This window comes from Mauremys mutica, chromosome 7 (assembly GCF_020497125.1).
Source record: "Mauremys mutica isolate MM-2020 ecotype Southern chromosome 7, ASM2049712v1, whole genome shotgun sequence".
Lineage (NCBI taxonomy): Eukaryota > Metazoa > Chordata > Testudines > Geoemydidae > Mauremys > Mauremys mutica.
This window is the reverse complement of record NC_059078.1, coordinates 45,228,014-45,242,630: the sequence shown is the minus strand read 5'-3', so window position 1 is coordinate 45,242,630 and position 14,617 is coordinate 45,228,014. Positions and strand designations below refer to the sequence as shown.

Here is a 14,617-nt window from a genome sequence, read left to right as displayed (position 1 = left end):
GAATCCTGCAGTTGATATTTTGTGGACACAGCAGCAGATGCACCCCATTACACTGGGTCAGGGTTCACGCCACACAAGGCACACGTGGTAAATTAGGATAATTAACTGGATAGACTGTCTCTGGGGAAGAGCTGGGGCTTGAAGGACTGATGGAGCCCACTCAGCTGGGGAGAAACAGGAAAGGCGGGTATAAAGCCAGTAAGGGGCAGAAAGTGGCTGCAGGGGAAGTAGTCTGTAGTTGCTCTCTGGGAGGAAGGCATTTGAGCTGGTACACCTAGAGGTGGGGAAAGAGCTCAGGGTTTGAGTGAAAGCAAACTACGGTTGCCAGGTATATGATCCTGGATTGGAACCCACAGCAGTGGGGTGCCCTGGGTTCCCCTACCAGCCATTGAATGAGTGGGCAGTGATCCTGAAGACTGTCCAGGACCATTCATCCCAGTCACTGAGGGAGTGACTTGGCCAAGGCAGTGGACTTAAGGACTGCCTGGGATGCAGTGGAGGACATTGATAGTATCCCAGAAGGGGAGGACTACAGTGAACTGATCAGAGGGCCGAAGGAGCACCCCATGTCCCAGAGGGGAGGAGAGACTGCAGGGTGAGGAATTGACAGAAGGGGGCATCAGATGGGTGGAGAGCTAATCCCCAGAGTGACCACAAGGAGCCACCACCTAACATTGAGTGGACCCGGTGACTACACCCAGTTACATGGGCAAGAAGGTAGGAAGTAGAGTGGAAACAAGAGAGGGCAGTTAGGGAATTCAGTGTCTCCTGTGGCTCTTCAGCAGTGGATTCAGACAGGACTGTGGATGGGAGGAACCAGCAGTAACGGCCTCATTCAATTTGGTGGTGTCGGCTGAGAGCGGAAGGCCTGGGAAGGTCAGGGCCCATGTCACATAGGCCTAAGGCCTCAGAGGTCACAAAAGGAACAAAGCAATTTTCCTCAAATAATGGTAGGTTCTGACATAAAACAGGAGATGGTAACTCAGTCATCGGAGGGGAAGCTACTTACTCCTAAGACAATGCAGAATGAGAACAAATGAACCATTAAACCATGAACAAATGGCCATGAAATACAGCCCCTCCAACTGAAGAGTTCCTGGCCTCTATATGGGCAGAGTGCAGCACTGCTCCAGAGCTCATTGCAGGAGCAGGGCATTGGTACCTACCTAGCCCAGCACTGAGAGGTTCTATAAAACGGGTGTCCTAAGGATATAAACTGGGACTATGGGGACAACCTACAGCTGGAATGGTGACTCATCCCTGATTCTGATCAGGTGCCTAATGTAAAAATGTTAGTTAACTGGCATGACAGACAGAGTCAAAACCTACATGGTTCTCAGACTAACGGGTAAAATAAGCACGTTGTCTAGCAGTTTGAAGCGTAACAACGAAAGTGGCTTTTTATGGTGTCTGTTGTGTGTGAATACAGTGATGACCCAAGTCAATTACATGCTCACTAAAAGATCTCTCCCTGGATAGCCTGTGCCCTACCAGTGGCTGTGAGTCATTATGATCATATTCACTGTGGAGATGATGGCTTACCACTGTTCAGCAAGTCTTTTGTGAGGTATAAATGCCAGTAGTATGTTAAGTGGTGTCCTTTCACTGTACGATCGAGAGTCAGGAATCCAAGGGGATATCACATTTCTGCTTTTTCACTCTGACAGCGCTTGTTTGGGATAGGTACAAGACAAAAGCTAGTATGCCTGTCTGGCATCTTTGTGTCTAATCCTTCAGTGAGCAACTACCTTCCCTGAGCAGAGATCCTTGTCTCATTTCAATTACCTTTCCTTTTTTTCCCATCCGTGAAAGAAGGATTGTGTCTGTCCTCACCTTTCCCCACATGTGTCCTATTTTGAAACCTGGCATTCAAACCCAGTCCAACACCACCCCAAACCCACTAATTAGTAGTTGACAAGTTAGGAATGCGAAGCTGTGCCAGTCTGAATGTGTGAGATTTTAAAAAAGCAAAATTATGAGAGATTTGAAGGGTGTCATTGAACCAGAGCAAACTTTTGTATTGTAAGACTGAGATTTTTTTTAAAGGCCTTTAAAATTAGGGGGCCAGATTGTCACGTTTACTCACACTGAGGTCACCTTACTTGGTGAGTAGTGCCAGTGATTTCAACATGGAGTAAAATGCTACTCAGTGTGAGGGAAGCAGGCAGAATCAGACCCAGAAATTATGGAGGCGGGTGTGGTGTGGGATTTGCAAACCCAAAATCCAGGAGTAGTTTTGATCCTATTTTACCTGACTCCACAAAATTCAGGGATGGGTGTGGATAAACACATCTGATTTTTTTTTGGTTCAGTTCTACTTTAATATTAATCTGAAAGGCAAGAGTCCCCTCTCCAAGCAAGCTGGGTCTAGAAACTTTGTGGCTTGTAGTGCTGGTGATTATCTCACCTAAGAGGCGGGGCATCTTGTGGTGATTAATCTCTGACTCTAGTCAGTTACAAAATCTTATTCATAAAAAAGTCAATAAAACAGCATTCAAGTAAATAGATTGTCTTGCCTTGGACAAATTTCCTGGAATTTCATTCTAAATACACACATTTCCTGGCACCTTGGTTGTGGAAATACAGTAAGTTCCCTTTAAAGTCAAACATTGAAGTTTCAGTTGCCAACCCTGTCTTGCTATCTCTCTGTGTAGCCGCTTCCCCCACGGATGCTCTGAAAAGTCACAGCTAGGTCACACATTCTGACTGTCTCTGTGCTACTTGTTGTCATGTCTGCTTGGAGCACTAAGTTCAAAGGCCATTTCATATTGAACCAGGAAGATGAGTTTGTTCCATACGTGTGCAGGAAATACAGCTTTAGGCTCCTGCTCATCTAAAACAGTCAGAGCCTTTCAGTAAATACAGGGACTTCTGCGAACACGAAAGGAAAAATGCTAGGGCCCTCCATGTCCTAATGAGGAAATTAAAGAATTCACACTGGGCCTGACAGTGCCATAGAGAGCTCTATTGACTTGAACAGGATTACTCAGCATCAAGGTTACAGAACTGGGCCCATTATTAGTGTCTTGTCCCATTTGAGGATGTGATATTTAGTTTTCTAGCCCAAGCAACTCACCTAGGTTAAGTTGCACTTAATTCCACAGAATCTGGTTTATGGGCAAAAGTACTCAAATTGTACATGAGTGCATCCATATTCAGCAAAGCACGTGCCCAAGTGCTTTGCCAAATCAGAGCCCAGGTGGCTTATGTGCTATGTCAGTATTGGTGCTTTCTGTGGAATGAGCATCAATGAATTCTATAGCCTGGAAAATTAGCATTAGTTTCCCACAGACACATAAAATGTTCCCAATACCCCTGTCATGCCGGTGCAAATCAGGAGTGACTCTGAGTTGGCTAGGGTTACACAAGGGTAAGTGAGAGGAGAGTGTGGCCCAGTGTTCATCAGTCTTTTGGTTCTTATAGAATTGTAGAAATGATGGGCTGGAAGATTCCTCAAGAGATGATCTAGTCTCTCTCTTCCTCTTCTCTGCCCCCTCACCCCCAGGCAGGATTAATTATACCTAGACCATCCCTGACAGATGTTTGGATACAGTTTTATGCTCCCCACTCATGCCCAGTTTAGGAGAGCCCAACACAGCCACAGAGTGGAGCATCAAAGGGGGGACCACAGATGTTAAGGGCCAGCTTCTCAAAAATTGCTCAGCACCTTAACTGTTCCCACTGCCACTTGCAACCAGATCTGTAGATGGGTTCGTTGCCTAATATGCACCTGGTGCTCTGGAAGACCTGTCCACTTATTCTGAGACCTACATGGGAGCTGAGCTCTCTTGAAAACTTGGCTCCAATTGTGGGTGCTGAGCTGTCTTAAAAATCTGGCCCTCCAGAATATTGTTCTTCCTCTGTTAAATTCTTTGTATTGATTTATAGCGGATGGGAGCTTAGGCCCAGATCCTCAAAGGCATGTAGGAAATCAACTCCCATTGATTTCAATGGGAGTTAGACTTACCTGCCTTTGAGGAGCTGGGCCTTAGACAGTAAATCCAGTATCCATCCAGATCCTTCTCTACGCTGGCTGGACAGGAGGTTCTGGTCACTTGGGTGGAGCATGAGGCCTTAGGCGACCAGTGGCAGACAGCAAGCATGGAAAAAGCTGTGTCCCATTGCCCATCCCCCTGATCCATGCACTCCCCTTAGTGTATCCAGGAGCCTTATGTATAACAAAAGTGCATGCCGGTGTATGCTATTGTGTAGCTAGATACATACTTTCTAATGGCTCAGGAATCTTGTCCTGCAGCTTTGTGCCTCACAGAGGCCCCAAGGTCTTTACACCTTTGTAACCGCACTCCCAGCTGCTTTAATATAGCAAAGCTCTTTGTGAAGCTGGACTATAGACCTTTGCAGTCTGTGCCTCTCTGAATGGAGCTGTGAATAGTAGGTTGGTTGCTTCTTGGCTGGTACTGTAGAGAAAACACAGAGAGGAACTTGCCTGGGTACTACTTGGTTCCTCCAGAGCATCTCAAAATCTCCGTGACATGGTTAGTATTGTATTTCTGCTGTAGCCTCCCCGGTCAGCGTTTCACAGTTGTCATAGGCACTGATCCCCCTCTCCCAGGCTGTGTTGGGAAAGGTATTAAATGCCCACTAATTTAATAACCAAATCCTATGGCTACAGATTCAGAGTCCTGTCCTCAGCTGGTGGAAATCAGCGAAATTGACTGACCTCAATAGAACTACACTGCTGTACACTAGCTAAGGATCTGGCCCTCCATTTTTAATAACAGCCCAGGGCCTTTTACTTCCTTCATTCCATCTCTGGTGACGATGAGCGAAGTTTGCACTGAGTCTAAGGCTTGTGGGCCTGAGACTCTTCCGTTCCGACGCTGGTATAAATCAGGAGTGAGATGACTGATGTGAATGGAATTGCACTAACATGAAACTGGTGGAAGAGGGATATCAGGCCCCAGGGTTCATTGTGCTGGGGATGGAGGGAGGAGAGAGAATGTGTTTTTGCACTTCCTAATGAATTTGGACTCTAGAATGACAGTCTGTTTTTTGTTCCTTTTTAGAGCGGCATACAGCTGATCTAAACTGGGGCAGCGCATCTCTGGAAGTTGTCTTTCCATGGAGAACTCGTTAAAGTGCTTTTTATGGAGATCTTCCCTCAGGTTAGAAATCCTTCTGGGTTGTTTTTTTCCGAACGCAGTTAATGTACAGCTCCCTCAATAGCTTGTGCAAACATTAACCTGCCATTCTAAAAGTGGAAACCGGAGGGGCCTGCCAAGAAGAGCTGGTCAGTGCAGGTCCCATGAATCATGTAATCAGCTCATTGGCTCACGGTGACAGCTCTCTTACTGACACAGGGAAGGGGGAGGGAACGTGACTCATTTCTCAAGCTGCTACCTTTAGGTTATGGAAACTGTTGTCGGGGAGTGCAGAACTGGGCCAGAAGTAAATGAACTGGAACAAGGAAGGCAGTGGTGATTTTTACAGCTTGGAGGAGGAGCGGGGTGTGAGGCAGTGAGTGTGCAGTGCCCGTTCCTATTTAATTTATTGCTTTGAATAGCTACATGTACCCGATCTCCTCGTCTCAGAAAAGCTGGGGAGGAAATGAGTTAATTAGGATCAGGAGGGCATTGTTTCTGAATTCAATTTCAGCTGAGATTCAATTGCTGCCCGCCGCTGGTGCCAACTCAGATTTCAAGATGTGGCACTTGTGCTTTTGGAGACAGCAGCAGCAGGCTTACGCTGTGTGCATCTTAGCTGCTCGCTTAGAGAGCTTCATCTAATTAGCATTGAAAGCCCTGGCACTCTGGGGTAATAAAGCAAGAAATTCATACTAATGAGTAATGTGAGGCGGTGTTCAGGCAGGAAATTTCTCAACTGGAACCACACACATGAAATATCCTGGGGAATAGTAAGAAAAACAAAGGGAGAAATTGAAAGGAATTGGCTGGTTTGGGTGAGGAAGCTGGGGAAGGGAGATGTGAATCCTACATAATGGGAAAGAGGAACATACTTTTCATTACTCACACACCCACTGGCTCAGAACACCCATCAACATTCAAGGTGTCTGCTAGTCAAATTGAGGTCTGACCTTCTCAAGCAGCCCATGTCTTTCTCATGAGATGAACCTAAATCCTGCATCTGAGCACCCCAAAACTTTTGTATGGTCAGAGTAGGAGCAGCCATACCTGATCCAGCCAGTCCAGCATCTTGTCTCTGACAATAGCCAGGATTAGGTGCTTCAGAGGAAGATTGAAGAAACACCATTCTAAAACCACCTACCCATGGGGGCAATTTGTTCATGCTGTCTCTCTGTTAGCAGTTGGTTTATCATCTCAAAGCATTAGGGGTCACATTTTTTTATACATCTCTCCTATCTAACAGGTTTCAGAGTAGCAGCTGTGTTAGTCTGTATCAGCAAAAAGAACAGGAGTATTTGTGTATTTGCACCTTAGAAACTAACAAATTTATTTTGAGCATAAGCTTTCGTGGGCTACAGCCCACTTCATCGGATGCATAGAATGGAACATGCAGTAAGAAGATATCTAACATACAGAGAACACGAAAAGGTGGAAGTACCTATCTAACATAACGGTGGGTGTTCTTGCTGAAGAGCTAGTCCTGTCTGAGTCCTCCCAAGCATGGAGAATATCTTGTGGCAAGGAGTTACTTTTTATACAACATAATTAACCCATGTATTTCAGCGTTAAAATTGCCTGTCGGTTTCATGAATGTCCCCCTGCCTGCCTGTCTGTGTATGATTATGTCAGTTTACAACTAATGAATAGTGTAGAGAAACAAATTACAGAAGCAGAAGGGATCAGAACTATTTGTGGTAAACCATTTACTGGGTCTGTCCGGCTCTGTCCTGACATGTCTATGAATAAATAATGGCTTCAGCCGATGTATTCAGAGGTTTTAGGGCCAGGAGGGACTATTAGATAATCTAGTCTGACCTCCTGCATAACACAGGATGTAAGAGACTAGGGTCTTTCAGAAGATCCTATGGGGTTTAGGAGCCCAAATCTTTTCATTTCAGTGACAATTAGGTACCTAACTTCCTTGGGCACCAGCCTTGGTGAGTTTCAGGTAGAAGTTTGGCCAAGCAGGATGTATCCACTAAGACTGTGTGGTCTTTCCTTTCATAGACAGGCAGTGCAGCCTAGTGGATAGAGCATGGGACTGACTCAGGAGACCTGTGTTCTATTCCTGTGACTGAACTGCTGCGTGATTTTGGGTCAGTTAATTTCCTGCTCTGTGCCTCTGTTTCCCCATCTGTACAAGGCCACACCTTGGTAAGTGCTTTGAGCTCCACGGATGAAAAGTGCTATAGAAGAGCTGGCGGGTGAAAGATGTTACTGAATCTCAGTGTATGTACTGAAGTTGCCAGTAGCACAACAGTACTCATCTGCATCTCCCCCTTCCTAGGTTTTTCAAGCAACACTCTTCTTCTGGGAAAAGAGAGCCCTCCTTTTCAGGTCCACATTAATACAAAAGGGAAACAGCATAGACTTAATCCCATTTGGATCATGGCCTTTAGTCTGGTGGAAGATTTATGACACTTCATTTGAGAGGCCTCAATTCTGAGCTCAGTTAGGTGGATCTATATGTATTGTAATTCAGACTGAAACTCTATTGAATTGCCTAATATTGTTGATCCCTGAGTTGGACTCAAAGCAGAAGCCAGCAGCAGCATTTCTCTAACCTTCACTGCTGTCATCGTGCTGTGGGCATGACTTGGAAAAGGGAGAATAATGACTAATTGCAGGTAAATGTTAAATCACTGGGGCCAGAGAAAGGGAAAAGCTGATCAGTTGGAGAGATGTAAATGGTATGTCCTAAAACCTATTAAAATTGGGGCTTATGATTTAGTTAAAATTAAACCTGACCTACTACTAGCCTCTATGTTTCCTAAAGTATTAGGAGAGAAATTGGGAGCAGAACAGAGTAATTGTTTATCCAGTTTGGTGTCCTATCTCCATCAGTGGCTTTTGATAGATGACTGAGATGAGGACGCAAATCCTGTATAATAGGCCAGATTCACGGACATTTAGTGGAGTTACATCAGCAGAGATGTTGGCCCAACAATCTAACTGTGCCGTACTGTTCCCTGGAAGAAGAATTCCTTCCGGACCTCAGCCATCAATCAGTGTATGCCCTGAAGGATGAGCAATGAATAGCTCTTATCGTTTTACCTTTAGCTAGTTGTTTTGTAGGCTTAGCTGGTATAAATCAACGTAGCTCCAGTGACTCATGACGCCTCAGCTGAAGATCTGTCCCTCTCTTCCTACTCATATGAAGTACTAGTGGCTTTGTGCAGTATGTTTTTTCTAAAGGGAAATGCACGTGCAGTTGCTTTATTATATTGCAGCCATCTTCTAAAGCAACCAGTTCAAAGATTGGCCTCCCTTTGGCACACTTACTTTACACCCATTTCTCTCAAATGAATAATCCTCTGATGCATCTCACGTGGTGCATGTTTATGCTGCAAAGATTCAAGCTTTGATCCCCCTGGAGCCTCATGGGTGAGCCGTGTAGTTTTAAACAACAGGAGAAGCTTAGAAAATCTGGGGAACTTCAGTTTTAGCTGCTTTGATTCTGTACTGACCTCTCTCTCACCATTGGGCTGCTGCAAAGTTTCCAGTTTCAGAGGGATGCCTGATAACATATTTTGGGAGAATCCTGTTTGGCTTTTCTACAAGTTCCTTAACAGCTTAGGTCCAGATTCTGATGCCTTTTCCATAGGAACATTACCATCATACAGGTACATCTGAGTGGTCATTCTAGTTCAGTGTCTCCCAATAGCTTCCAGAACCAGCTGCTTCAGAGGAAAATGCAAAGAACCCCTCAGTAGAAAGTTGTGGGATAATCTGCCACCTAAGCAGGTCTCATCCTAATGCCTAGTAGTTGGAGATAAAACCTGAGGTATATATCCTTGCCATTTATTTCAGTGGGACTAGCCATGGAGTAAGGTGCTATTCACCATGTGTAAAGGTATCAGAATCTGGCCCACTGGCAGCAAGTCACATGAACGGTGTTCAAGGCCTGTTGAAGTCCAGAGGAATATTCCTACAGACTTCACAGGGCTCTGGATGAGACCCCTCTCCCCAGCCAATGCAGTGGAGGTACCTGTCAGCAGTGACTTCTCAGAGATCAAGGAAGGTGAGGAACCTTGCAGGCTGCAGGAACCTCAATAACTGTGGGGTGTCACAACGCTTTCACAGAAGAACCCTGGCATAGGAGGTTTACAGACACACATCCCTGGGGCAGATTTTCAGAAGTGCCAGTGGGATTTAGGAACACACACTGAAAAGCCAACGGGCCTTGTGCTTCAAATCCATGAGGCTCTCTTGAAAACCACCCCTCTTAATAATAAATAATAATAAAAAGAACTTGCATTAGAATTCCCTTCCCTCTCATCAGTCTGCTCCATAGTTAGGAGAGCATCTTTAAAAGCAAAGACCAGGGAGCCAGGAGGCTGGAGTTACTGAAGGCAGGACCATAGAGAGGGTTGTGGCTGTACGAGAAAGGAACCTCAAGTCAGGAGATGCCAGGAGGTGCCAAAGGGAAAAGTTTGCAGGGAGAAAAAAATGGTGATGTGTATCCCTTGCTCCACTAATTTGGGGGGGAGGTGTGAGGGGAAGAAACAGTCCCCGGTTACAGCCAAGAAAAGAGTCCCTCTAACAGTCAGAGCTCTGAGCTCCAGAACAATTCCTCCTTTAAGAGAAAAGGGTGACTGTTCTCTATGGCGCATGCTGTCTTTGCCCATAGCTGTTTCACTCTGAGGCAGTAAGTAACTTGTCTCAAAGGTCTTGTTTGCACTCGATGCAGCTTTTGAAATCCTGAGTCACTCTTTACCCAAACTCACCCTTAGATACATCTGTTTGCTCTGTGGTTATATAATGGCTGGGAAAGTCCTTGAGTGCAAAGAAAGAGGAACCTTTGACTGCATCTTAAAACTCAGCCCTGCTTGTATAATGAGAAGTTAAAATATCATTTTTAGCAATTGAGTCCCTTAATGAATCATCCCTGATTTCAGCATAACAGCTTTGCAAGCCCCAGAGTTGAATTTGGTTGTGCCTTTGGGATGGGAGATCTTTACGGATTTTGAATTCAAGATGAGCCCTATGAACCCGTGTGTTCCAAATTGCTCCCACTCAGGACCGGTTCTAGGCATCACCGTTCCAACCATGTGCTTGGGGTGACACGTTTAATGGGCAGCGCTCTGGCCCTTTGGAGGGGGGCAGCACTTTTCAAGGCTGCACTTTTTTTTTTCTTTTTTTCTTGCTTGAGGCAGCAAAAAACCTGGGCGGCAAAAAACCTCCCACTCTAAATCACCCTCCAAGAATCCGACGAATAGGTTTCCCCTTGCCATTATTACTCACTGATAACTTTGAGTCGGTACTCGTGACTCCAGCTGATTCAATGTGGGAGCAATGAGAGACTCTGAAGGACAACAAGCAATTACACTTATCAATAGGCGCTGGGGTGCTCAGCTCCTTAGAATACAGAACTGAGCAGCTTCACACTTGGCTTTTGCTGTCAATGTTATGGAGATCTAAAAAAAATCAAGTTCAGAAGAAAATTGGTTGAAAGTTTAACATTGGAAAGCCCCTGGAAAATCTTCTTTGAGCAACGAAGAGAGCTTTTGATTAATAACAACACCACCACTGCCTTTCTTATAGAACACTTCTTACCCACCGATCTCCAAGCCCTTCACAATCTCTTAGTCTAGTTATCTTCGCAAGAGCCCTGGGAAGAAGGGAATCATCATCATTATCATCCTCACTTTGCAGATGGGAAATGAGGCACAGAGAGGCTAAATGACTTGCCCAAAGTCCCACGGGAAGTCTATGTAGAGCAGGGAATTGAACACGGGTTTCCCATGTCCTCCATCAGTGCCTAACTGCTAGAACCACCCCTCTCAAAGGAGTCTGCAAATCATATTACATTTGAAGTTGCAGCCACTGTTACATTGTCCAAATGTTCGCAAATCAGCTGTGGACTGAGCCCATGCATGGAGAGAGGTAGCACCAGAAAAGTTTAGCTGAGCCAGTAATCAGCAACTGAAAAACGGGAGGGTTGAAGGGAAACCTTAGGTATAGCTGGCACGGCATATAAAGTTAAATAGAAACACAAATGATTATCAAGTTCCCCTTTTGAAATCATACAAGATCTTTTAATGCAAAGAGACTGGACAAAAATCCTGCCACCTCAATCTTTGTTCTCAGATCCAACAGAGCAGCAAAAACCCTCTTCTGGCCTAGTGCATTTGTTAATGATCCTTTCCCGGCTGGGTGCATTACAATGGAATATGCAGGCATTTCTGTAGTAAGAGCCTTTTCCACAATGTACAGAGATTGGAGTTAGCCTTCCTTAGCGCTTGTCTTTGCCGGACAGGGCTCCCAGTCGCTCTCTGCCAACTGCACTCACTTAATTCCTTCCCTTTGTTCCTGTGTTTCCAGTCTCCTTTTTGCACCTTAGGGGTCATCCTGGGTGCAGAGGAAAAAAGAGAGGGAGAAGATGTAAAGACAGCAACGTGTTGACCAACCACTCCAAGAAGGTGAAACAATAGAAAATCAGACTGGAGCCACATGTACTTCCTAATTAGGCAGTTCACTTTCATCTGGCCATTAGATTTCAATCAACAGCCCTCAACTTCCCATGGTTATTATGGGTTCACATTCCCTTATTTTCCTCCTAAGTCTAGAGAATTAAGGGAGTTTCCCTAACCCTGCTGTTTAGGAACTATTCCCTCTCAGGTAAGCAGTAGTGAGAAGCTGATGCTTATCTGAAACCTCCAATCTTAATCTCTTACCCTCATCTCCACAAAGGTATTTAGGTGCTTAGCTTCTATTGGTTTTTCATTTTCCTTTAAATCCTGTCCATTTCAGTCACATGGCATCAGGCAGATGATGATAAACCCATCTGGCTTTGCTGGCAAGGATATTAGCAAAGCCCCCAAACCCCAGAAGATCCTGCAGGAAATAGTTAGGAATGTCTCTTGACTCCAGCTTCAGGGATAGTGAGTGGAAGCCTTGGTATGGGGCCCGGGGTGACTGCTGGAAATGAATGCACTGTTCTCATTACCTAAGCACGCTAGTCTTAAGAGACAGGAAAAGCCTTGAGACACAGGCAAATCAGCTAATTAGCAGAGAGTGCTTCCAGCTCCCTGAACAGAGCATTGTAAAGAAATAGGGGAGTAAACAATTCTGTTTATGAATCAGTGTTTGTTTATGTTTATTTGTTTGAAATGATGATGAGCAAACAACTCTCTCACTATGCTGTCTGGACCTAATTTTTCCATTGCCTAGTGAAAAGTGAGGAGGAAAAGCTACCATTGTGCCCACGGAGTGTAATGCATCCAGTCTGATCCTGGTGTCAACGGCCACAGGGCAGGGCAGTGGTGAATCAGGCCCATTATTTGTGTCTGGCATTCTCATGAGCCTTGAAAAAGTTGGCTGCACAATGAGCAAAATGAAAGCTCGGTAAATTAGGTGGCTTAAACCTCCATTCCTGTTAAGCACCATTGGCCCTGCTGCCTGGTGTTGTCTGGACTGTCTGTTTGTAGAGCCATCAAGAGGCAGAGATGTCATTGAAACTGACAGTAGGACTATGCACCAGGGAATCAGAATGACTGGTGGCATCTGCTGTGCCACATCTGAGCCACTCTTCTCCAGGAAGGGTTTCTGTCCCAGCTGATGATAGGAATCTTCTCACAGGAGAGAACTGATGTGTCATCTTACAGCAGTGGCATAGCTGAGTGTGGCATATGACAAGGCTCCCAGCTTTGACATCTCTGTTAGGGCTAAAAAGTGTCTCTTGCTCCTGTTTCTCCTAAAAGGAGAATGAGGCAAGGGTGGGGTTTTTTCCCCCATCTCCCTTCTATTTAAATGTAATTTGTTTTTTATGGAAAACATCCTTGTTTGTTTCAAATCTTCAGATTTTTCTGTTAAAAAAACAAAAAAACCAGATAATTTAAAATTTTGAGGTTTTTGGAAACCGAAACCCCAAACCCTTTCCTAATTTCTAAATGAGTGACTGAAATCATTTAGATTGTAAATGTTTTGGGGCAAGGACCTCTCTTTATTATGTTTTTTGTACAGCATCTGGCACAATGGAGCTGTGATTGGGGCTCCTAGACACTACTGCAATACAAATAATAAACACTATATACATACAGCGCCTTCAATTTAATTTGATCACTGGTACATTGGGTCCCTCATCAAATTTGATCAAAACTTCACAAACTGAATAACTGTTAATAAAACCAAATGCAACTTTTGCCATTTATTTGTTACTTTTGCTCACATTGGGCCGATTATCGTTGGATCATTGATTCAACCATTGGCTCAAGACAGTTGTCCTATAATTATAATAAGGATGAGACCTTTTGAATGAAGAAGAAACCGCTCCCTTCCCCCGGCCCCTTGTTGGCTTTTCAGGAGCTAGCGGGAAAGGAGTGTGGGAACTTTAGTTCTGTCCCCATGTGACCGGAGTTCACATCTCAATAAGTAACCACCACAATTGCCGCCATTGTTGGCAGTCTCAGCAGAGAGGCCAAAGACTCAATGGGCCATGGAGATGGAACTCCAGCCTTGCCCTTAGAAGAGGTCAGGGTCAGGGAACACGGACAGAATGTAGTGTAAGGGGAAGCTATTATTTGTGGATAAACAGAGGATATCAGTCTTCATGGCTGTCAATCTAGCATCTTTCACCAGCAATAAATTCGCACAAATTTAAAATGACTTAACAAAAAAAGGGAGCCAAGGAAAAACTGTAATAACAAAGGTAGTGACATCTGAGAGCCCCATTGTGCTAGATGCTGGGCAAGACATAACGGGATTGCTATTCCAAATTTTAGCTCTTTGGTTGCATAGATTAGAGGGGCACAATTTATCTCAAAGATGACCGTGAGAGCATCAATGAACATTTACACTTGCAAAATGGGGAATCTCGCATGCAACAGGCACTTAATGTGCAAGTACCTGTTTGCACATACAATTTTCCCTTATGTGCACATATATGCGCATATCTTATCAATTACACCCTTGGCGCATACCACGTATGATATTCTCCTTGGTGGTCATCTGGGTTGCAAGATCAGTCACTTAATTCTGTCAAAGCACTTCCAAATGGACTGGATTGAAATGAGCAAAAAGCTAAACAAAATATGCTAACAGTAAGTTAATATTCACCCCACTCTTCTGATTCCAGAATGTCCGATCAGGTGTGCCAAATTCTTCTCCTCCTCTTTCATCATCTCTCCAGCGAGAAGGAAGAGTCCTCTTCATGGGAAATAGATGTTACTTTCCCCAGCTGCTGCCTAAGCCTAAGGGCTTGGCTACACTTACAAATTTGCAGCGCTGCAGCAGGGTGTGAAAACACACCCTCTCCAGCGCTGCAAATTGCAGCACTGCAAAGCGCCAGTGTGGTCAAAGCCCCAGCGCTGGGAGCGCGGCTCCCAGCGCTGTCCGTTATTCCCCACAGGGAGGTGGAGTACGGACAGCGCTGGGAGAGCTTTCTCCCAGTGCTGGCGCTTTGACTACACTTAACGCTTCAAAGCGCTGCCGCGGCAGCGCTTTCAAATGTAAGTGTAGCCAAAGCCTAAATGATTGTCAGCTAAACGTTAAGAGATGCAAAAACTGCTTCC

The 14,617-nt window shown here is 45.0% G+C and overlaps 1 long non-coding RNA gene across 1 annotated transcript in view; it reads left to right on the top strand.

Annotated features, from left to right (window-relative positions):
• The window catches only part of LOC123374681, a 30,829-nt gene extending 16,531 nt beyond the window's left edge, over window positions 1-14,298 (top strand). Inside the window, exons 2-3 of the long non-coding RNA XR_006581156.1 lie at window positions 5,028-5,126; window positions 14,182-14,298. This is a non-coding gene — a long non-coding RNA (uncharacterized LOC123374681). The remainder of the gene's footprint in view (window positions 1-5,027; window positions 5,127-14,181) is intronic.
• The last annotated feature ends 319 nt before the right edge of the window (window positions 14,299-14,617 follow it).